Consider the following 21,752-nt stretch of genomic DNA (forward strand, 5'->3'; position numbering starts at 1 on the left):
TTGCTCCTTTGCTGCGGATTAAGCCAATTCCTATTTGTCCTACCGTCAGTGGACATGGAGAATAATTAGAGAGACAAAGGTGGGGGAGATATTTTTTTATTGGACCAATTTCTGTTGGGGGTGAGAAAGAAGCTTTTGAGCTTACACAGAGTTCTTTTTCAGGCCTGGGAAACCTACTCAGAGTGCCACAGAACAATTGACCACTGTCCTCTTAACAGTCCTTAGTGTATTGGAAGATTGTTACCAGGACCCCTTCAGTCTTCTTTTCTAAAGACTAAATATGCCTGCTTTTTAACTTTCCTCATAGGTCGCGTTTTCCAAACCTTTTTATCATTTTTGTTGCTCTCCTCTGGACTCTCTCTCCAATTTATCCACATCTTTCTTAGAGTGGCAACCAGAATTGGACACACTACTCCAGCTGAGTAGAGCAGGATAATTACCTCCTGTGTCTTATATTTGGCACTCCTGTTAATACACCCCAGAATATTAGCCTTTTTCGCAACTGCATCACAGTGTTGGCTCGTATTCAATTTGTGATCTGCTGTAACCCCAGATCCCTTTCCGCGGTACTATCACCTAGCCAGTTATTCCTAATTTTGTAGTTGTGCATTTGATTTTTTTCCTTCCTAAATGTGGTACTTTGCACTTGTCTTTATTGAATTTCATCTTGTTGATTTCAGTCCAATTCCTTGATGTGTCAAGGTTGTTTTAATTCTAATCCTGTCCTCCAAAGTGCTTGTTACCCCTCCCAGCTTGGTGTCATCCACAGATTTTTATAAGCAGACTCTCTCCATTATCCAAGTCATGAATGAAGATATTGAATAGTATCGGACCCAGGACTGGCCCCTGCAGGGTCCCACTAGAAACATCTCCACCAGTTTGATAGTGAACCATTGATAACCAGGGCCGCCAAGGGGGGGGGGAAGCCAGGCCCTGGGCCCCCTTCCGGACCGCCGGGCCCCGGTAATTTGTACCGGCTTCCCCCCCCTCTCGTCGGCCCTGCTGGTAACTATTCTTTGAGAACAATCTTTTACTCAGTTGTTCACCCACCTGATAGTAATTTTATCTAGACCACATTTCTCTAGTTTCCTTATGAGAATGGTATGTGGGACTGTGCCGAAGCCTTACTAAAATAAAGAGATATCCCATCTACTGCTTCACACCATCTACTAGGCCAGTAACCCTGTCAACAAAGGAAATTAGGTTGGTTTGGTTATTCTTGACAAATACACGTTGGCTATTCCTTAGAACCCTGTTATCCTCTAGGGGCTTACAAATGGGTTGTTTAATAACTTTCCCCAGTATCTTTCCAGATCTCGAGGGTAGGCAGGCTGGTTTATAATTCCCCAGGTCTTCTTTGTTCCCTGTTTTTAAAATCCAGCACTATTTTTGTGCCCTTTTCCAGTCCTCTGGGAACTCATGCGCCCTCGATGATCATTGCTAATGATTCCGAGATTGCTTCAGCTGGTTCCTTAAGTACCATCGGCTGAATTTCATCAGACCCTGCTGACTTGAATACATCGAACTTTTATCAATATTCTTTCATCTGTTCTTTCCTGGTTTGGGGTTCCCTCCCCTCCCCCACGTTATCAGTATTAATTTTGTTGAGTATCTGGTCACCATCCGCCTTTGTAAAAACTGAAGCAAAATAGGCATGAGGCACCTCTGCCTTCTTGATGTCATCAGTCATTAGCTTTCTTTCCCTGCTAAGTAGACAACCTACCCTTTCCTTCATCTTTCTCTTACTCCTATTTAAATAACCTCTTCCTGGTGCCTGTTGTGTCCCTTGCAAAGGGGTAACTCATTTTGTGTCTAGGCCTTTCTGATTTTGTCCCTGTGTGCTTGTGCTACTCTTTTGTGCCCTTCCTTAGCCACTTGTCCATGTGTCCACTTTTTGTAGGATTCCTTTTTTGATTTTTCTAGTCATTAAAACCGCGAATACACAACGATTTGCTTCCACCCTCAAGCCAAGCGTAGCATCTCTATGGGATTTCAGATTAACTTTAACACACGTAGGTAACAATAAGCATATCATGGTCTTTCTCTGCAGAAGCCCTCTCTTGTCCCAGATCCCCTGCTGTAGTCTTTTGTTTGTCAGCCCGTGCTGCGTTATGTCTTATTTAGACTATAAAGTCCTCAGGCCACGGATTATCATCGCTTTTTTTATGCCTGTAAAGAGCCTTGCACACCTATGGTGCTTCATAAATAACAAATGGGTTTTAAAAAATCCCCAGGCCTTTCATAGTCCGATAAAGTTTGCCTCCACAGTAGCAAAAAAAATTGATGTTTGGTTTATTTATGTTTCGTCTTGTCGAAATTTGTAGCGGCGATTATCCTGCAGTCATTCCCCTTCCAGCCTTCCTGGGCCCTGGATGTCATGGGCTGTGTCCGCAGTATCCTCTTGTACCAAGGTTTCTCATTGTTGCTATCCACAGTTCAGCTCCACCAGTGGCAGTGCTAGTGCAGAGAAGATACCGGCAGCTTAGTGTCGAACCGAGCTCGGCGCAAACCTGTGTGACGCTGCGGTTAAAGCACCAGTGACTGGCTGCAGCCCTATTGGTCTGTTTGGCCTCTGCTAGGATTGTAACAGTGTTGGCTAACCTGTATTTAAAAAACACACTTCTTTCTCTAGTGGGGACAGGGCCTGAACGAAGGGAGAGCAGAGTTCGAGTGCTGGCTGCTCCATTGACTGTGCTGTGCGCCCTTGGCAGGTTGTTCAGTCTTTGTGCCTCAGTTTCCCTTCAGTATAATAGTGAATAATTAACTGCCTTGCAGAGGGGGCACGTGAGGCTCAGCTGTTTGCCGGTGGCTCGGAGATTCTCCAGCTGGAAGTTGCCAAGATGGGGAAGCAACAAATAAAAAAGGAAGCTGGAAGACTTTCTATAATAATAAGCCCCTAGAAACAGTAACACAGAGCGTGTCTTTCTCTCCTTGCCCCGGTTCTTGCCTTCTGGGGTGTGAGGCTAGCAGCCGGTTTGGAAAGGGAAATGTATGAGCCGTCTCTATTAGCTACATTGCAGCTGGACCAGGCTGGGGCCCAGGCACAAATCCCCCGCTCCCCACCCACTCAAAAACAAAATCCCAACCTTCTCTGCCTCTCCAAACTCATGGGATGGAAGAGAGATTTACCCCGGGGAGCTAAATGTGTTACTGGCTGCTATGCCTTGGGGGTGGGCAGGAGGCCCCTCCTGCCCCCCTCCCGCCAAGGCAGCACATCCTCTATGGGGCTTCCCCCAACTCCATCCCTATCCCTTACAGGGCCATGCCAGCTCAAGTACCCCCTCTCCCCCATCCCACCTTCCCCAAGGACTCTCCCTTTCCCCCCCACACCCATCCCCCCCATGGATCTCCTCCCCCTCTTCCCAAAGACCTTCCACTATGGATTTTCTTCCTCCCCCCCATCCCACACGCGTTCCCCTATAGATCTCCCTCCGCCTCCATGGATCAGCTCTCCCTCCCCCAGGGGGGCTGGAACAATGTGAGTAGTGGGGGTGCTGGGAGCCATTGACCCAAACCGTAAACCCTGCATATGATGGAAATCACTTCAAGCTAGGGGGTGTCGCAGCAGCCCTAGTTACAGAACCTATGCCCTCCCCTATGGATCTGCACCCCCCTCCTTGCCCCTCCCACACCCCATCCCCCATGGAACTCCCCTACCCATGGATCTGTGCCCCGCTCCTCCCCTGTCCCTTATGGATTTTCCCCTACAGACCCTGTCCTGCACAGCTGCTCCCTGCCCCTCCCCTGGCTCCTCCCAGTCTTTGCCCCCCTCCCCCCGTCCCATCCCGTGTCTCGCTCTGGACCCTGCAGGAGGTGTCACCCCCTACCCCCCTCCAAACCCAGGTTGGATTAACGGGAACCGGGCGCCTCATGGATCCCTAGCCGCTGCCTCTGGCCACCAGTGCTGCATCTGGGGGCCCCTCTCGGGGGCTCCGATGGGAAGGCTCCAGCCCACACGGTGAGTCCTGCAGCCCGACTGGGTCTGAAGTGTGTGTGGGGGGTGGCTCCTGGCACCCTGGGTCTGTGGGACCTGCATGGGGCTGTTCTCCATCCTCTGCTCCCCCCATTTCATCCCTTCGCCCCTGCTCCGTGTCCTCCTCTTCCCCCATCACCCGCTTCCCATCCTCTGCCCCCTTCACCCTGGTCTGCTCCCCCATTCCTCCTCCCCCGCCCCACGCCAAGTTCACTTCTCCCATTACCTTTTCCCCACCGCTTCCTTTCCTTCCCCGTCGCCTGCCCCCTTTCCCCTCTCCACATTCCCCCCTCTCCTTTTAACCCTTCTGGTGCTCAGCTCAGGAACTGCCCATTTAGGAGCTAGTCCCCGTCGCTTTCCTGGTGCAGGATAAATAGAAACCCCCTTTCCCCTCTGCCCCCCACCCCCAATCCACCGGGAACCCTAGGGCTTCTCCCCTGGCTCTGCGCTAGATTAGACCCAGAACAGATTCTACTTGTTACTTTACGTTCTGGTGGCTGAGTTTAAAACATCAGTCCAGAGTTTCCTTTTTAAGGGAATAATTCCCTTCTTCAGCTTGGGAACATCCAGAGCCAGTTACAGTTCAGAGAGCTTCCCTTGGGCTGCTCGTTAATCCGTCTCTTGCCTTCTTTAATTTTATGGTTGATCCTGCCTGTCTCTGTGTATGTGTTTCTCTCTCTCTCTCTTTTAAACTGGAGATGAAGGGTTTTTTTTTCCACCCCCATTTATTTGCTGTGGGTTGATTGTGTTTCAGCAAAGATCCCCCCCCTTCCCCCTCCCCCCACGTCTGTAAATACCCCTCCGTCTGTGTCTGGCACATTGCATCTGGTATCAAAATATAAGGTTTAAAAATAAAGTTAAAGAATCCTTCTTGAGCCAGCTGCTCCCAGACTTTAAGGGAAAGGTGGATTTGTTTTGTGTGGGGTCAGACTGGGAACTGGCTTGCTGCTGCTTGCAGATTTCAGTGGCATCTAAATTATAACACAGAGATTTCACTTTTTTCCTCCCTTTCTGTCTTAGGGCTTTGGGGGATCGATGATGTTGTTTAATTGAAAGGGGGGGGGATTCTGTGCAGTGAAGATTAATTGTGTAGGTCAGCATTATTTTGAAATCATTAAAGGCACATTGATTCTCCCCCACCCCGCCGCCTTTAAATCTGCCCAATCGTTTACTGGTGCGTTTATTTGCAAAACAAGGGACAAATAAATGACAAACTGTGTCAAGCTTCCCCGCTTTGTGCAAAACTCCTCTCTTCCCTTTATAAAAGTGTACCAAGGACCGGCTTCCTCTGTTTAAAAATAGACATTTTCCAAATCATCCTTTTTATTACTTATTTTTCCAATCACTCCAGCTCCTCCGTGAGGTTTCCTCTTTTTTTTCTGAACAAAGGGCGGGCTAGATGAAGGCACGATACACAGTTAAGACATGCATAGCACTGGGACTTGATTGATACCGTCTCTTTTATGTACAGGGCTAATGTGCATATTTACAAGGTGTAATTTTTGTACAGTTTCTGTATTCTGCTGCAATAAAATGTAACCGGTTTTTTGCTGCTTATAGAGCTTCTTGGATGCATTTACATCTATTACACCACTATTTCCATTGCAAAAATGTAATCCTTTTTTTCGACCAAGAGGTAGAATAGACTAAAACCCTTCACTTTAGAAATGTGAAGTTGAACGGGAGCAGCTTTGTTGGAAACTTTCAGAGAGAAGTGGCCATTTTCCATCCCTTTATGATTTATATCTTCTCTCTCCTCTCCTCTCCTCTCCTCCCTCCCACCTCGAAACCCCCTGGAGTTCCCACTCCGGCAAGGATTAATACCCTTCTGTTAGAGGGAACTTTTCACAGCAAAACTCCAACTGGAATTCTCAGCAGCTGGGCCGTTAAAGTGTTCCTCTAACTTAAATTTAAATTTATATCGTTCGCTGTCTGAGAACTCTCCTGCAGTTAAGGGGGAAAATGTAAAGATTAAGCAGATCGTTACTGTTTATGAAAAGCACTTTCAAACATTAACATTATGGTACTTTTTTAAAAAAAGAATTCTCTAGATTGTACTTTGCCAAGTAACGTCCGTGCTTACTTTCCTTTTCTCTTCTGAAAATACCAGTTAGAAGCCGGCAAATCACAAATTCGGCTGCACTGAGATCACCACACGTGCTAGAGAATAAAATCCCTAAGAATATCATAGTAGCATGCTAAAAAAGAGACTTTCCCTAAATAGCCCACCACCTGCATTGTGTGATCTTGCTTCTTTTTTAACTGGTTTAATGTACATCAGGCATGCTTTCGTCCACCCACTTACAATCAGTTATGCAGTCTGTGAAGGTGCTTGTCAGTTCCAGAATTTTACGAGGTGGATATTTATAACTGATGCTGTTTGGTTTGTTCCAGAGGAGGAGTGTGTGGGGGGGAAATCTTTACTGAACTGCTAATTTTCTTGTTTAAAATGTGTCTTCGTGATTGTTTTTTCCTTAGATTCATTTTAGTATAGGATACCTAGTATTTGTGCATTTAAAATAAACCTTACACGTGTTGGGCGTTAGTGCGTAGGTCTCTGGGGGAGGTGAATGGGGTTCTGTTTACACTGCAGTGGTTCTGGTTAAATCCTTGCTGGATTGAACTGTGATGTAGCAGAAACTGCGCAGGGGATCACTGTTTTGAGGGTGTCTCTTCCCTTTCTCCTGTCTATTCCCCCCAGGAATAAAATCAGTTCCACTCACAATTCTTTCACATTGACCATCCAGGAATGGGAAGGAACTTTTACAAATATTAATGAACATATCTTTGTCAGGTAGGAAATGTGTCATTATCCCCATTTTACAGACAGGCAAACTGAGACACAGAACAATGAAGTTACTTGCTTGAGATCATACTGCCAGACGGAGGTAGAAATGAATCAGGGAGTCCCTATTCCCAGGCCCTTGCTGTAACCACTAGACAGCCTCCTTTCACAGTAGAGACACAAGGCAATGATTGTTGTAGTAGTTAATAGGGTTGCCAACTTTCCAGTTGCACAAAACTGAACACCCTAGCCCCGCCCCTTCCCTGAGGCCCCGCCCCCGCGCACTACATTTTCCCCTCCCTCGGTGGCTCGCTTTCCCCCACCCTCACTCATTTTCACTGGACTGGGGCAGGGAGTTGGGGTGAGGGCTCTAACTGGGGGTGCGGGCTCCAGGGTAGGGTTCAGGGTGTAGGAGGGGGCTCTAGGCTGGGGCAGGGAGTTGGGGTACAGGAGGGGGTGAGGGCTCTGCGTTGGGGCTGGGGATGAGGAGTTTGGGGTGCAGGAGGGGGCTCTAGGCTGAGGGGTGGGGCCAAGGGATTTGGCGTGCGGGAGGGGGCTGCAGGGGGTTGGGGTGCAGGAGGGGGTGAGAGGTTTGGGGAGCAGGAGGAGGCTCCAGGCTGGGGAGTGGGGCCGAGGGATTTGGAGTGCGGGAGGGGGCTGCAGGTTGAAGCAGGGGGTTGGGGTGCAGGGGGGGTGAGGGCTCTGGGGTGGGGCCAGGGATCAGGGGTTAAGGGTGTGGGAGGGTGCTTTAGGTTGGGCGGGGGTGTGTGGGGTGGGCTTACCTCAGGCAGCTCCTGGTCAGCGGTGCAGCAGGAGGGCTAAGTCAGGCTGCCTGCCTGGCCTGGCCTGGCCTGGCCTGGCCTGGCCTGGCCTGGCCTGGCCTGGCACGGCACTGCGCTGCACTGTGTGTGCCTGGAAGCAGCGAGCAGGTCCAGGTCCGGGGCCAGGAGGCTCCACACACCGCTCTCGCCCATAGCCCCCTCCGCCCCCATTGGCCAATTCCCAGACAGTGGGAGTGTGGAGCCGGGGCGCGGGCAGCGCATGGAACCCCCTGGTCCCCCTGCCTAGGAGCCAGACCTGCTGGGCACTTCCAGGGCGCAGCGCAGTGTCAGGACAGGTAGGGACTAGCCTGCCTTAGCACCGCCAACCGGACTTTTAACGGCCCGGTCAGTGGTGTTGACCGGAGCCTTCAGGGTCCCTTTTCGACCGGGTGTTCTGGTCGAAAACTGGACACCTGGTCACCCTAGTAGTTAAGTCTATTTACCCTCAGACCAGAGAAGACGGTATTGTGCATTCATGTGGGGAAAGAAGTGCCTCATTTTGGGTGTTCCAAAACTCAGAAGAGACTCTTGGAGGGTTCAGAGTGGGGATGGTTAAATACAGTTGGAGTTGCCTGCTCATTTCCTGGAAAGGCAATAGTTGCATTATATACATAAATCCCTCCTTATCACATGATATGTTATCCTGTTTCTTAACCTCAGTCCCGGAGAGTTCCAATCCTCTCCTCTTCCCAGTCTGTTTGGTAGAGGCCATCCCAGAATTCTGCCTATAGTTACCTCTTCTTCCTATGGTATGACTAGTTAGTTTAGAAATGTCACAATAATAACCTGGGAAATTGAGACCTCTTTTAGGGTAGGATCAGAGCATCAAAACTGTCCCTGCCCCAAAGGCAGTGTGCTATATAATAGCAAAGAGTATGGTTACGGATAGACCACAGATACAGATTCGGGAATAGGGTTATGTTTCTGGCTCTGCCACTGGCTTGCTGGGTGACCTTGGGCAAGTCACTTACTCTTTCAGTGCCTCAGTTTCTCCATCTGTTAAATGGGGATGATGTTTCTTGCCTTCTTTGTAAAGTGCTTTGAGGTCTGATGGAAAGCACTGTGTGAGAGCTAGGTATTATAAAAGAGCCAAGATGAAAGGTGGGCACAGAAGGATAAAGTGACTAGCTGAAGCTCGCAGCAGGTTGGTGGCAGGGTCAGGTATAGAACCCAGGTCTTCTGATTTCTAGTCCAGTGCTTCTGGCATCTTGCCTATGTCTGTAGAGTGAGTGCAGGCCAGCCAGCAGCAGTGCATCTTGTCCATGCTGCCTTGCCATCCAAAGGACTCCCCTGTAGCATAAGGGTAGAAAATTCGAGCTGCATAGCCAGTCAGGTCTTGGCGCTTCTGCTGAGACAGCCAAAGAGGGTGCCAAGTGCAAGAATGGGTTTTGTGTGTGTGTGTGTGTGTGTGTGTGTGTGTGTTTGACACCTGTCCATTAGGAGCTAGACTGAAGCCATCCGTGCATGTCACGTTGGTCTTTGTATAGCCATCACGTCGTAGCCGTTATTCACTTTAGGGTGGATTTTAACCAGTGGCCTAGAGATGAAAGGCTCTATCATTACCTGCTTCCCCTGAGCCATCCTGTGCCCCTGTATCTGAAGAGACTTTGTACACACCAGGTACGTTTTATTTCTGCTCAGGGCTTTGCTGTTGGACTGAGCAGAGAGATTGCACCAGGTCCTTTGGCAGCAAGCGAGTGTAATCTTGTTACATTTGAATTTATTTCATGCTGTGTTTGTGGATGTGAAAAATGAACTGGTAAAATTAGGGGCTCTGGAGAGTGTAAGACATTGTGTTTGTTCAAATGCTGACTATAGGAAAACATCTGTCAAAAGCTCGCTTTGAAGGAGTAGCTGCTCTTCCAGAAGTATTTTGTAGGAGTAATAATAACTGTTTCAATATATGAAACCTTCTGAATCAAGAGGCACCGGGGAGATGTTACAGCAGTAAATGCAGCCTGGCTGATGTAGGTATGGAGATGTATCAAACAGAACCATGCAATACCATTATTTTCACTAAGCCCATACATCCTGTGACATTTGCATGGTGACTCACTTCTTAGCTTGGTACAAGCTCACTTGCTGGGACAGGTATGAACACTCATGGCAAGGAGGCTTTAAGGAAAACTATTCGGAACTGACTTTTTATTTACAAAGCTCTTCAGGCATGCTTATGAGGGGTGCATGAGTTTCCTTGCGTGCTGATTGGTGTTCAGATTACTATGGTAATAGGAGCATTTAAAAACCAAGGGCCGGATTCTGCAACCTTGACATGCAGGAATAGCCCTTACTCAAATAAGTCACACAAGTTAGGGTTTCAGGATCAGTGCCTGAGTCTGTAGGGTGACTTCCCTCCTGTTTCTGATCTGTTAAATGTCCTTAACTGTCTGACCTGATAGACGGGCTGTTTGCTGCTCTGTAACTGTAGCCAAAGAATCCGATCCAGCCCCTGTTTTGATCATTTTTCAATAGTTCATTTGGGTTTAATGCCTCTCTTGCAATTGATTCTCTATTACAAACAGATTTTCTGATAATGGCGCCTGTGCCATTCTGATGGGACCATTAGTATAATAGCAAAGAGTATTGTTACGGAATCAGGATATGGAATTTATATAGAATCATTATACTGACAGAAGTCATACCATAAATAAAACGGTGCTGTAACACAAGCACTAAACCCACATGTAATGGAGAAAACGACAGTCCACGCTTACCCCGAGCCTGGCACTTTGAGATTTCATCGTCGAATGGTGAGAGAGGATTTTCATGTATGGCCGCTGCCCCTGGGGAATAGAAAGGCTATTCCTCACTACCAATACAGGGCTAATGAAGATCTCCTTTTTCCAGGGATCTGTTCCAGTACGGTTGTGATGCTGTTGGAAGTGGGAGGGGAAAGCACTTGCCATGTGACGTGTTGCCCATACAAATCAGGGAAACCGTCACTGGAGCCTTTTCAAAACCCAGCCTAGGAGATTGTTACAAATAATGAGTGGTATAAATGGGCTGTCGCTTTTCTCCCGCAGGGCATTCAGTTTTGCTCTTGGGCTGGCCGTGTAGCCCCGTAATGTTCCAGGACTAATTTGAGACGGGGCTTCTGTACACATGCTCTTCTTGGGTTGTGTGCAAACAATATACATCTGCATCGCTCCTCCGGCCTTTGTGCTGTGAGTGGGGGAGAAAGCCAGCAATTACACTTGTGGGATTCTCAGAACGGGGGTGTGGGAATAAACCTCCCAGAAGTCTTAACATTGCAGGCATGATAAACCTATGCTGCCCTGATACAGCAAACGAGAATGTAAAAGACTACCCCGCCCCCCAAAAAAATTGAGTGAAGGGGAGAGTGAAAATAGTTGTGTTGGGGGAAATTATTACATGTTTAGGGTGGGAGGAAATTTTTCTTTCGCTTCCCTCCCTACAAATAAATCCCTGGAGAAAGACGTGGCAGGCTAGTCTTCAGGCTGTGTTTTTTGTTTTTTTAAGTATAGATAATCCAGATGGCTAATCTGTAGCCTGGTTTGGCTAGCAAGACCCTCTTGGGGAGGGCACAGGAGGATTCTGGGAAGCAGTGCTTGCAACAGCAGTGTTTAAACAAAGTAATTGCTAAAGGCTGTTTCATGTGGACAAGGCATAGATGTCTTGGTCTTTTTTTAAATGGTGACGGTGACTCCTGCCTTCTGTCCGTCCCAATCCGCCCCCCCCCCCACTCCGGCTGGGCTATTTTAGCAAAGAGTAAAACAGGGGACACTCTCTCAGATGTGGTTTTGGTTTTGTTGGCGTGTCCTCTGGCGAGAGACACAGCCCCTTTATGGCAAGGCCATACATCTTGCTGAGATCGGCTAGGGTATTTTAGCTGGGGGGGTTGGGAGCAGAGGGAAGGTTAGTTGGTTGGACAGTAATTTGCTGACAGCCGGGTCTGGTGTGTGCTTTGAATTTCTCTTGCCAGAGGCCCCAGTTGGGATACGGAAGGTGGAGGGGTTACTTTTTTTTTTTTATAGCTCACTCTCCCTTTGTCAGTGAACATCTGGTGCCAGGGTTATGGTGGTTGGGGAGGGGGGCGGGAGGGCCTTTGACTCTAGAGAATTTGATGGAGTGGGGCAGTTTGGGAGATGGGGGGAGGGGGGAAGTGAGGGCAGTACTTCAGGGCTGCTTGCAGGTAGAAAGAATGCTGGGATTCAGATAGCTTTTATATTCACTGTGAAGGAGCAGGAAGGGAGGAAGAAAAAGCAAAAACTTCCCAAGAAGTGAGTCTCTCTCTTTCCTTCCCCCCCCCCCGCTTAAAAACATCACTTTTTTCACTGTGTGCATAGGAGGTGGGGGGCCATCAAAACAAATCTGTTGCCAATTCCCTCCTCTTCTGGCAGCCCCTCCCCACCGGCTCAGGCTTGGAACCAGCCCTTTGTAATCTCAGTTCGTTCCCCCCAGTTTTAGGACCACTTGTTCCTTCATTTGCTCCATGCAGCCGCGCGCGCGCGCTCCGGATTCAGTAACCTTCTCCCTTCCCCGAGATGAGCTCAAATTAAAACTTCATCCTCTTACTTAAATAAGAAAGAAGAAAGCCTCCAAATCTCCTGTCATCTGATCTGGGTAGTTTTGTGCATCATCTTCCCTTCGGCTAACAGATGGACCAGGGATTCCAGACAGGGAAACAGCCCGGCTGCAAGCAGGAGGGGGTGAATGGATGCTAGGTTCCTACTGCTCCTAGTTCCTTTGGTAGAGGAGTGGGTGAGCAGATCTTTTGTTTCAGAGCCTTCCCCCAAGGGCAGATCTTTCAGTCCACTTTCTCCTCTCCCTCCTGTTCAGTGATTTTGGGGTGGGAGACTTGCACCAAGTCCCTGGCAATAAAAGTGGAATCTCCCATTTCTTTGCTTTTAACCCCTTCCACTGGAAACTCCCCCCACCCCCCAACCCACCATTATGGTCTGTGTGTGCAAAGGGGAATGTTTATGTAGCAGTGGGACTTAAAATGGGGCCTCTAAGAAGAGTCTTGGTGAAATCCAATATCCTGCCACCACTCTCAGTGGTAGGCTCAACCCTTTGTGTAAAAAACTGCTTGTAAGATGTAATGTCTATTCGACCTGGCTTTTGCAAACTCTACCCATGGGGAATTAAGCGCTCTGAGGTGCTGTTGGGACTTTGATTCATGGGTTTTTGGGGGGGGGGAATATATATCATAGCCTGAAATCATACACCCCCAGAAAGCATTGATCATGTTCTGAAAGGCAGATGTTTACTTTATACAGTGAAACATACACAGCTGTACTCTGCACTCTTCCTCTCTACCTGCTGTGTGTGATAAAGACCCCCAAAAGGAGGTGGACAAATTAGTCATGATGGAAACTTAAAATGCTTTGCGAGTCTTTCCCATTCGTGTAAATAGTTCTTTCTGTAAGACCAGCTTCATTATTGTTTCTGCTGGGAAAAAAATTCCAATAATGACTTTTTTTTGGGTGGGGAGGGGGACAATGACGACAGGGTATGAAATTTGTGCAGGAAACTGGGACTAAAACGAATGATGTATCTCAAAATATCAGAGGGGTAGCCGTGTTAGTCTGGATCTGTAAAAAGCAACAGAGAGTCCTGTGGCACCTTTAAAACTAACAGATGTATTGGAGCATAAGCTTTCGTGGGTGAATACTGACTTCGTCAGATGCATGTGAGACGTATTCAAAATGTGAGGGACAGTTGAGAGGCATGTGCTGTACAAGGGTAAATGTACTAGGCTGTGATGCCAGCAGCTGAAATTTGCATTTGTGATTGTATAGTGAATAAGGTACTATGCATATCAAAGGTTGGTTTCACTCATTTTTTAAAAAGTGAGGTTTTTAGTAGAGCGGGTCAAAATTTTTAATTCACAACTTTGAATGACCTTTTCTGAAACCGATCCATTTTCATGAGAAGCTTTTAGTTTATTTAATTTTTGCTTTGTTTTTCATTTTAAACCAAAATGTTTAAATCTGTGAGGTTTTGTTTGCTCATTTGGGGGAGGGGGGGTCTCCCTCTTTTTGCTACTGAATGAAACGGAATGGATGGTGTCTGGATTATTTTACTTTTTTCTTTTTTCCTTTTGCCACTTAAACTTTTTAGACTTTCTCTATTGGAGAATTGCAAAGAATTATAGAATACGTGTTAGTTATAGTATAACAGAAGGAGAAACAAAAATCGGTAATTCTGCCATCCTGTATATTTTGAAAAAGTTGGCAAAGGTTTGAAATGTTAGGGTAGCAAAGGGAAAAATTTAAAAAGTGGGGTTAACTTATTTGAGCTCAGTGACAGAAAAGAGGATAAAAACAAAAATTAAAAAATGGTTTCTGTTTTACAAGATTCACAATGAAACAACTTAAGAAAATTTGATTATTTTGCTTTTTTTTTTTTTTTTTTTTTCATTTTATTAACCAGCTCTAATTACCTTGTGTGTGGGAAAGGTGGGGTCATGGAACCTGAGCAGAGTCAGACTAGGACAGGCGCTGTTGGTAACAGCAGGATGGACTACCCTATGCTGCATTGTTTGTATGCTTTAACCCTGCACTGGAGGGTCCTCCATTGTGTGGGAGGGGAGTTCATTCTCCAGAGCCCATTCAGTCTTTGGGCTCCGCTGAGACTGCCGATGATGGCTTGAGCTTTTTCCCCACCTCGTTAGGAATGGCTCTGAAGCCACCGATTCATTGCATGTAGGCCACCAAACAGCTATCTCATGGGAATGACTTGTTGCCACGGAATGGATTTGAACTGGTGTCTTGGGCCCTGAATGGTGCAAGGTGCCTGAGAACCAGAACTCCCTTGATTCCCAGTGAAGACGGGGCTCAGTCCTTGGCAGAATTGAGCCCCTCCTGCTTCAGGGTTTCACATAAGCATTAGCTGTTTGGAGTCAGGAAGAAACTCCCCTATGGACAGACCATTCCAACAGGGTTTCTTGCCCCTTTTTGTGAAGCCTCTTCCCCCTGCCTTGTGGAGAAAGGCTTCTGGACCATTTGTCAGATCTGGCCTGGTATGTTCGATGGGTGTAGTACCAGGCTCTCCGTGAGGGAGGACTCGTATTGCATTGCCACTAGCCCATTTCTTTGTTTACAGAAAGAGGAGCGTGGCTAGATGCGTGTGCCAGTGCGAATCCCTGAATGGGCACAGAGCCATAGAGCCAAACTACTTGGGTGGATTGAAATGCTTATTTCATAAGAGGTGCCTGGGCTATGTACCGATATGGATCGTATGGGCTAGAAATCAGAAGTTCTCAAACTGTGGGTCGGGACCCCGTTTTAATGGGGTCGCCAGGGATGGTGTTAGACTTGCTGGGGCCCAGGGCCGAAGCCTGAGCCCCACCACTTCCACCCTGGGCAGCGGGGCTCAGGTTACAGGCCCCCTGCCTGGAGCTGAAGCCGCACAGGTTGGTGGGCTCCAGCTTTGCCTCTTCCCCCTCGTCTGGGGTGGTGGAGCTCAGACGGGCTCCGGCTTTGGGCCCCGCTCCTGGGGTCGTGTAGTAATTTTTGTGGTCAGAAGGGGGTCGTGGTGCAATGAAGTTTGAGAACGGCTGGAGATTGTGCATCATGCACAGTTGTGGGCAAGAGGTGGTGTGTAAACTGCACCGCCCAAAGGAGTCGCTCCAGGAGCTATTAACTCTGAGGGCATGTCTACGCTGCAGTTAAAAACCCATGGCTAGCCCTTGTCAGGTTTTGCAGGCTCGCAGGACTCTGGCTAGGGGCTGTTTAATTGGGGTGTAGATGCTCAGGCTGCAAGCTCTGGGACCCTCTCCCCTTGCAGGGTCCTAGATCTGGGCCTCCAGCCTGGCCCAAATGTCTACCCCGCAATTAAACAGCCCCTTAGCCCGAGCTCCATGAGCCGAGTCAGCTGGCGCAGGCCAGCCGCGGGTTTTCAGTTGCAGCATAGGCGTACCCTGAGACACAATTCCCTCCCTGCTCCCCCCTCGCTCCAGCAGTGTAGTAACTTGCTATTGGTGCAGGGTTCAGTGGGAGTTCTAAATACCTTTGCAGATCTGAGACATTTTAGGTACTTTTGAAAAAATGTACCCTTGATGTCATTGAACATTGGGCTTCTAAGTCACCTAGGGCAACATTTTCAAATGCACCCATGTATCTAAACTAGAGCTGGTTGGGAATTCTGTGGTGTGTGTGTGTGTGTGTGTGAGAAATTGCTAATTCACTGAAATTGAAACATCTCAATTGGGAAAAGTATCAGGTCCAATGAAAACCTTATTGAAAGGTTTCTCAGGTGACAGTCCAGGCTGGAATTTCTGGTAGGGAAGTAGAGAGAGAGAAACCCACCCCAGAACAGGCAGTGGCCCAGTTCCGAGCAGAGCAGGGACTTGAACCTGGGACTCCCAGATGTGGAAAGAAAACAAATGTCAAAACTTCACTTTTTTTTTTTCTAAATGAAATTCTTGTTTCCTGGCCATCCCTAGTCTCAACCTCCTAAGCTTCTTTGGAAGTCTCAGCCCATACGATTCTACTGAAAGGCACAAAACATGGATTCCAGTGCCTCCCGCTTTCTGAAAGTCCTCTGTTGTAGATGTGTGTGGTTCTCATGGCAGCCGCCTTCTGGAATATGTATATGTTTTATTTGTGTTTGAAGAGCTTCGTAGTGCTGCCTGACATTCTAGATTCAAGTGTCTTTTAAATGTAGCGGTCATAGGCATTCTTGAAAAAAATCAGGCTAAACAAAACAAAGTATCCTCAGAGTGTGTAGATATCACCCTGTCATGTAGAAGAGGACTTGACCCTCCCCCTCCCGAGAGTTCTTAAATCCACCTTTATGACTAATTTCACTGTTTTTTGATAATGAGGACTATAGCAATTAAAACATGCCTGTAGTTTCTGCAGACGAACGGGAGATTGACTGCTCTCTCCCTATTACGAAGTACAGTTCTGTAGCTGGCTGAATAAAATTCTCAGTTCAATATATTTCTGTAATGCACTAAAGTTTATGGAGCATTGAACAAACTTTTTTTTTTTTTTTTTAGTGTGTGATAGTTTACAGTACCAGCAAACAGCAAGGTAAGAACCCAAGCGTTGCACTGTGGCATCAGGTTATTTTCACTACACCAAACACACCACACTGGTATCTTCAGTTTATCTTGGATGTATTTTTAATACGCAGCTGAACATTACAAATGTGTCCTTAAAAGCTAGAAGGCACATTGGGAGTGGCTGAATTTTTGAGAATTTATTCGGCGAGGTACTTACACGTGTCTCTAGATTTAAGCATGAGAGTAATCTCCGTGACTTCAGTGGGGGCTAGTCACCTGCTTAAGCACTATACTGACCTGGGGTGCAAGTAAAACCCCATCTGAAACCCTAGGTCCGTGCTTGTGTTGGCTAGTCCATCTTGCGGCTGCATTGCTGATTTTAGCCTGTGAGCTTGAACAGAGCTAGTTGTGAGTATGTTAACCTGAGCTGGCAAGAACCCCTCCAGCTGCAGTGCAGCCTTAAGGTGAAGTCAATGGAGATTTTGCCGTGGACTTCCATGGGGCCACGATTTTATCCTTACTGCACAAATTGAGACTTCCTTGGAGACTGCCTCTCTCCCCCATGCTGTTCTGCCACAGCTGAGTTAAGCAGATGAGTTCAGCCTGGAACCTTATTGACATAAACATGAGACTGCTGGCTGGCTGTTCTGTGTGAGGGCCCCCCCCAGCTTTGGGGTTTGCTCTGGACTTGGGACTGAAACAGCCTGGATCTGATGTGCTTCAGGGAATGTTGCAAGGTCTCAACATCATCTCCCCACAGCGTTTGAAAATGAGGGGTGATGGGGATTGTAAATGTAGAGAAGGGGGGAAATTTGTGCTAGGTTGTCTTAATTTAAACCTCCAAGTGTAGCAGTTTGTCAAGGGTGCCTAGACTGTGTGTCTATCCCTTGTATACAGTCCAAATAAATAGGTGCAGAAACTCAATACAGCCACAATAATGCATCGCAAAATGTGCTTTATTCATTTATTTTAGGTTTAAGTATATTATGATATTATTTCAGGGTTAATGTATTGTGTGTGTGTGTGTGTGTGTGTGTGTGTGTGTGTGTAAATAGCATATGTTCTTAAAAAATGAAACCTTAGTTGAACTGAGACCTCACTGTGACATACGCTATCATATCTTGGCTGACAAGTGGAAGGGCGTATCTTTTGTGCGGATTATGAAGTGTATAGATTATTGAGGTTCAGCTATTATAAGGGGTTTGGTACGTGGTTCAGGATGTGAATTTCATCATGCCGCGTGCATTCACTCTCCGTTTGCTTCTGAAATTTCCTGTGGAGCAGGAGACAGCATAAAATGTCTTATTAATGTTGATGTGATCTGTCATCAGCGCTAACCAGTGATTTGGTATATGACCGTGGCATGTAAGCAAATTTGAAGCAGAAATAATCTGACTTTATATTATTAAAAACAAAACCAATATGCAGCAATATAATACGAGGAAATTCTATTTTGAGGTTCTAACGGCAAACCTTTCTTGCTCCCTTCTCATGATTAATATAATTGCCAAATCGCTTTGATGGTTTGATGGAATTATGGCCTTGTATTACACGATGGCTAATCAATCACAATAGAGTGTGTTTACCCTTTTGCTGTAGCATGTGTATGAAACAGATACATTATTGCGTGAAACATTCTTTAATGCCGGTATTCTCATTCAGTGGTGTATGTGATTTCGGGCTCTGATAGCTGCGTGAACCTGACCTCACCTTGTAGACTTTAGAATCTTGCAGGTTTCGGAAGCCGCTTAGTAACTTGCTGCTTCTATTGAGCACCCAGGAGCATTTGTGCGTAAATATGCAGTATGCGTGTTTGTATAAATATCACAATAAAATCACAGCAGCAGCAGCGAAATGAAAGCTGCCAACCCCCAGAGCGCTTCATAAGCATTAGCTAAGGCTTGTGGATAGAATTTTTGCCTCACTAGTCAAGGTTAGAGTTTAAGCATTTGATACTTGATAGTATGTTCCCAGCCTCATTTGGTGCACAAGTTATTTCATTTTTAGTCAATGGGTCTAGAGTAATTCCTTGCTTAATTGCTGGATGCTTTGCGGTGACATTTTCTTACACTGGAATTCCGCCTAAGAGGGGTTTTAATGGTTTCTGGATTTTAAAAAAAAAAAAATCTTCCTAGTGGTGTCAATTATGATAAACTGTATCTGGCATATATATTTTTTAATAGGCTGAATTGGAATTTGGGGAAAACTATCTGATTTCTTATAGCAAAAGACAAGGATCTAGAGTATGTGTTTCTGTGGTCTCTTAACATTTTTTCCAACCCTCCTTGTTTTCCTAATTACGCTGCAGGATTTTTGCACAATTCGTTTAAAGGGTTTGATGAGGTTAAGCGTTGCTTATTCAAATGGCACCCTCAGTTTTGCTGTCTCCTGTATGCACAGAAACCCTCCACTTTCTCTTATCTGTGTAGCAAAACCTTTCAAATCCTTATGAAGGAGGAATAAAGTGGATTAGACTTTTGGCTTTCTGCCGAGGGTCTGTACCCTCTGCCTAAGCTGCAAGAATGGTCCTCTCCCCACCCCCCCAACCCCGTCTCTTTGTCGTATTATTCTCTGGGTGGGGTTTAGTTTTGGACTAACAGGATTCTTTCTCTGGCAGGCAGACGGATCTCCTGGTTCCTTTCCCCTGGAGAATCCCCCCCTGGTGCTGTAACGGGATCACAGCTGTTGAGTAAATGTTAAGATAATAGTGTTATTACGGAGTAATTATACAGCAAGTTATTGAATTAACGGTGATGAAGACGACCCATAATTCTGAATGGTAGGGGTGGGAGGAAGAGGAGAGTTGGGAAGATGAAGAGAGTCGACAGCACCTAATAAATTTCCCCTTGTTGAGAGCCCCTCGCTGCTGGGAGTCAGATTGAATATGAATGAAAGAGAAGCTCAAAGAGCTAATAAATAAACCATTTGCCTGAGAATAGAGGGGATAATTAGAAACCGTGGCCCCATGATTTTGTCTCTGCCCTGGGGTGGAATCTGTTCAGAGCTGTACCGTGGTGATAAAACAGGGAGACAATACAGAGATGATGTTGCGCTGTTGTTAACATTGGAGGGAAAAGATGCATTGCTCTTCCTTGTTTTGTTTTGTTTTTTCTTTTTCAAGCTTTATATTGCAAAACGTTAATAGGCTGCACATTGGAGCTTCTGCCTTGATCAATACCCTTGGCGAAGCCTAAATTTTTTTCTTTTAAAATCGTTGGGTTTTTGTCCCCTCTGGGGTTTCCTTTTGTTTAATAAACACAGCTAAACTTTCCCCCCATCTTGGGCTGGTATTTAACCCCTTGGCATCGCCTCATTTCTCAGAGTATCCTCTTAGTGTACAGCACAATTTCCCCTTAGTCAGTTTCGTTTTAGTTTCCCCCCATCTGGACTGCACTCCCCGCTGCATCTGCCTGCCCATCCTTTTCGACAACGACGGGCAGTGCCTGCAGGCAATTGATTAGATGAACTCTGGGTCTGAGCTGGCTTTTTGAGTATCTGCCCTTGGAGGAATCTCCCATGTTGTTATGATGGCCACCGTCTCGGCTGGCACACTCGGGATTGAACCAGGGACCTTCAGAGCTCAAATCGTGAGCTGCTACAGGTTGAGCTAAAAAAGGAGGGACAGTCCAGTGGCTGTGGTGTTAGTCTGGGACTCGAGAGACTCAGGCCAGGTCTGCACTGTAGAGTTAGGTCGACCTAACTCTGTAAGTGTCTACGCTACCGCATTGCTCCCACTACACTGACCGAATAATGCCACCTCCACGAGAGAAGTAGCGCTCAGGTCGATGTAGTTAGGGTGACGCAGTGTCTGTGTAGACACCGTGTTACTTACATCGCCTGTCGGCTCCGCACCGAGCTCCCAGCTGGACGCCGCGCTGACAGCCTGGGCTGCAAGCCAGCCATTGCAAGTGCTTCTGGTGAGGACGCGCACCACTGACAGGAGGAGGGTAGCGTGGACATGACAAAACGCAGTGATTACTACAGTGGCTGTACATCGACCTATATTGCGTAGGTGGACACGGCCTCAGGTTCAGTTCTGTGCTCCAACACAAACTTCCTCTGTGATTTTGGGCAAATTACCTGGCCTCAGTTGTTCACCAATAAAATGGGGATAATAGAACTGCCCTACCTCATAGAGGTCTTGGGTGTTGAAGATTGCGAGGTGCTCCGATACTACAGTAATGGCGGCAGGGAGAGGCAGATAAGTATCATAGATGTCTAGAGAGATAGCCAGGCTCGGCAGATGGGGCTGAAATAGACTTACAATCTCGCTGGAACGGATGTGGAAGGAGGATAACGCAATGCACACTGTCCAGTAGGTTACATTCTCTCAGCCTGGACATAGCTTCATTCTTTAGCCAGGGGGTTACTAGGAGTGTGCATAAGACATTAGTACTCCCAGCCCCCACGTAATGATGTTGGGCTTAGAATGTCGTTTCTGTGAAGCACTTGGGAATCCTCCGATGGACGGGACTGAAGAAGTGCAGCTTTTAAATAACGAGAGTATTAACAATGAAGCTACCTTGGGGATTGTTGAATCATTATAAAAGCAGGAAGCAACTCTGTCTGACACGGAGTTCCTAGACTGCCAGGTTTTTAATAAATAGGAATAATAATAATATGCCTATAGCGGCTCCTTCCAAGGAGCTCAGATCACTTTACAAACCTTAACAAATTAAGTCTCTCAGTATCTCAGTTCAGTAGAACTTTATCGTCGCCTCCATTCCGCAGATGGGAAAACTGAAGCAAAGTGACTTGCTCAAGGACAAATGGGGAGTGAGTGGTGGAGTTGGGATTAGAACTCGGGAGCCATGACTGCTGGGCCGGTGTTTTAATCACGGGGCCATGCTGCTGCTTACCACTAAATTTGTGGGGGAGGGACGGGGGGAGGAGATGCTGTTAAACTAGTAGGAGAGCAAGAGGAACACCCTGATATTTTTTCTAATTGATTCTCGCTCTGCTGATGTCCCACGCTCCATTGGCCATTGCCAATACTGGCCTAGAATTTCCAGTTATCAGTGTATTTACTGGTCAATGTGCAGACACGTGCCCATCGCTCTGTATCTGATTCAGATACTGCTGAGCAAACCAGATTCCCTGCCTGGGCTACTGGATGCAAACCCGCCCCCATCCTCCTGGTATGGAGAAAGTAAATAAGGAAGTGTTATTTACTCCTCCTCATAACACAAGAACTAGGGG

At 47.0% G+C, this 21,752-nt stretch overlaps 1 protein-coding gene across 8 annotated transcripts in view; it reads left to right on the forward strand.

Moving 5' to 3' along the window:
• Window positions 1-21,752, forward strand: part of PTPRS (protein tyrosine phosphatase receptor type S) — a 249,092-nt gene that overhangs the window by 51,330 nt on the left and 176,010 nt on the right. For 6 of the 8 annotated variants that reach the window (XM_026654903.2, XM_026654906.2, XM_026654905.2 and 3 more), the window contains exon 1: window positions 3,798-3,958. The exons of 1 other annotated variant lie outside the window; for it this stretch is intronic. The gene's annotated coding sequence lies outside the window, so the exon portion shown is untranslated. Of the gene's footprint in view, window positions 1-3,797; window positions 3,959-16,559; window positions 16,582-21,752 lie in introns of those variants that run through there. One more of the 8 variants, XM_024222238.3, reaches the window with a different exon arrangement.

The sequence above is a fragment of the Terrapene carolina genome, unplaced genomic scaffold (assembly GCF_002925995.2).
Source record: "Terrapene carolina triunguis isolate 2854851 unplaced genomic scaffold, T_m_triunguis-2.0 Scaffold194, whole genome shotgun sequence".
In the NCBI taxonomy this organism is placed as follows: domain Eukaryota; kingdom Metazoa; phylum Chordata; order Testudines; family Emydidae; genus Terrapene; species Terrapene triunguis.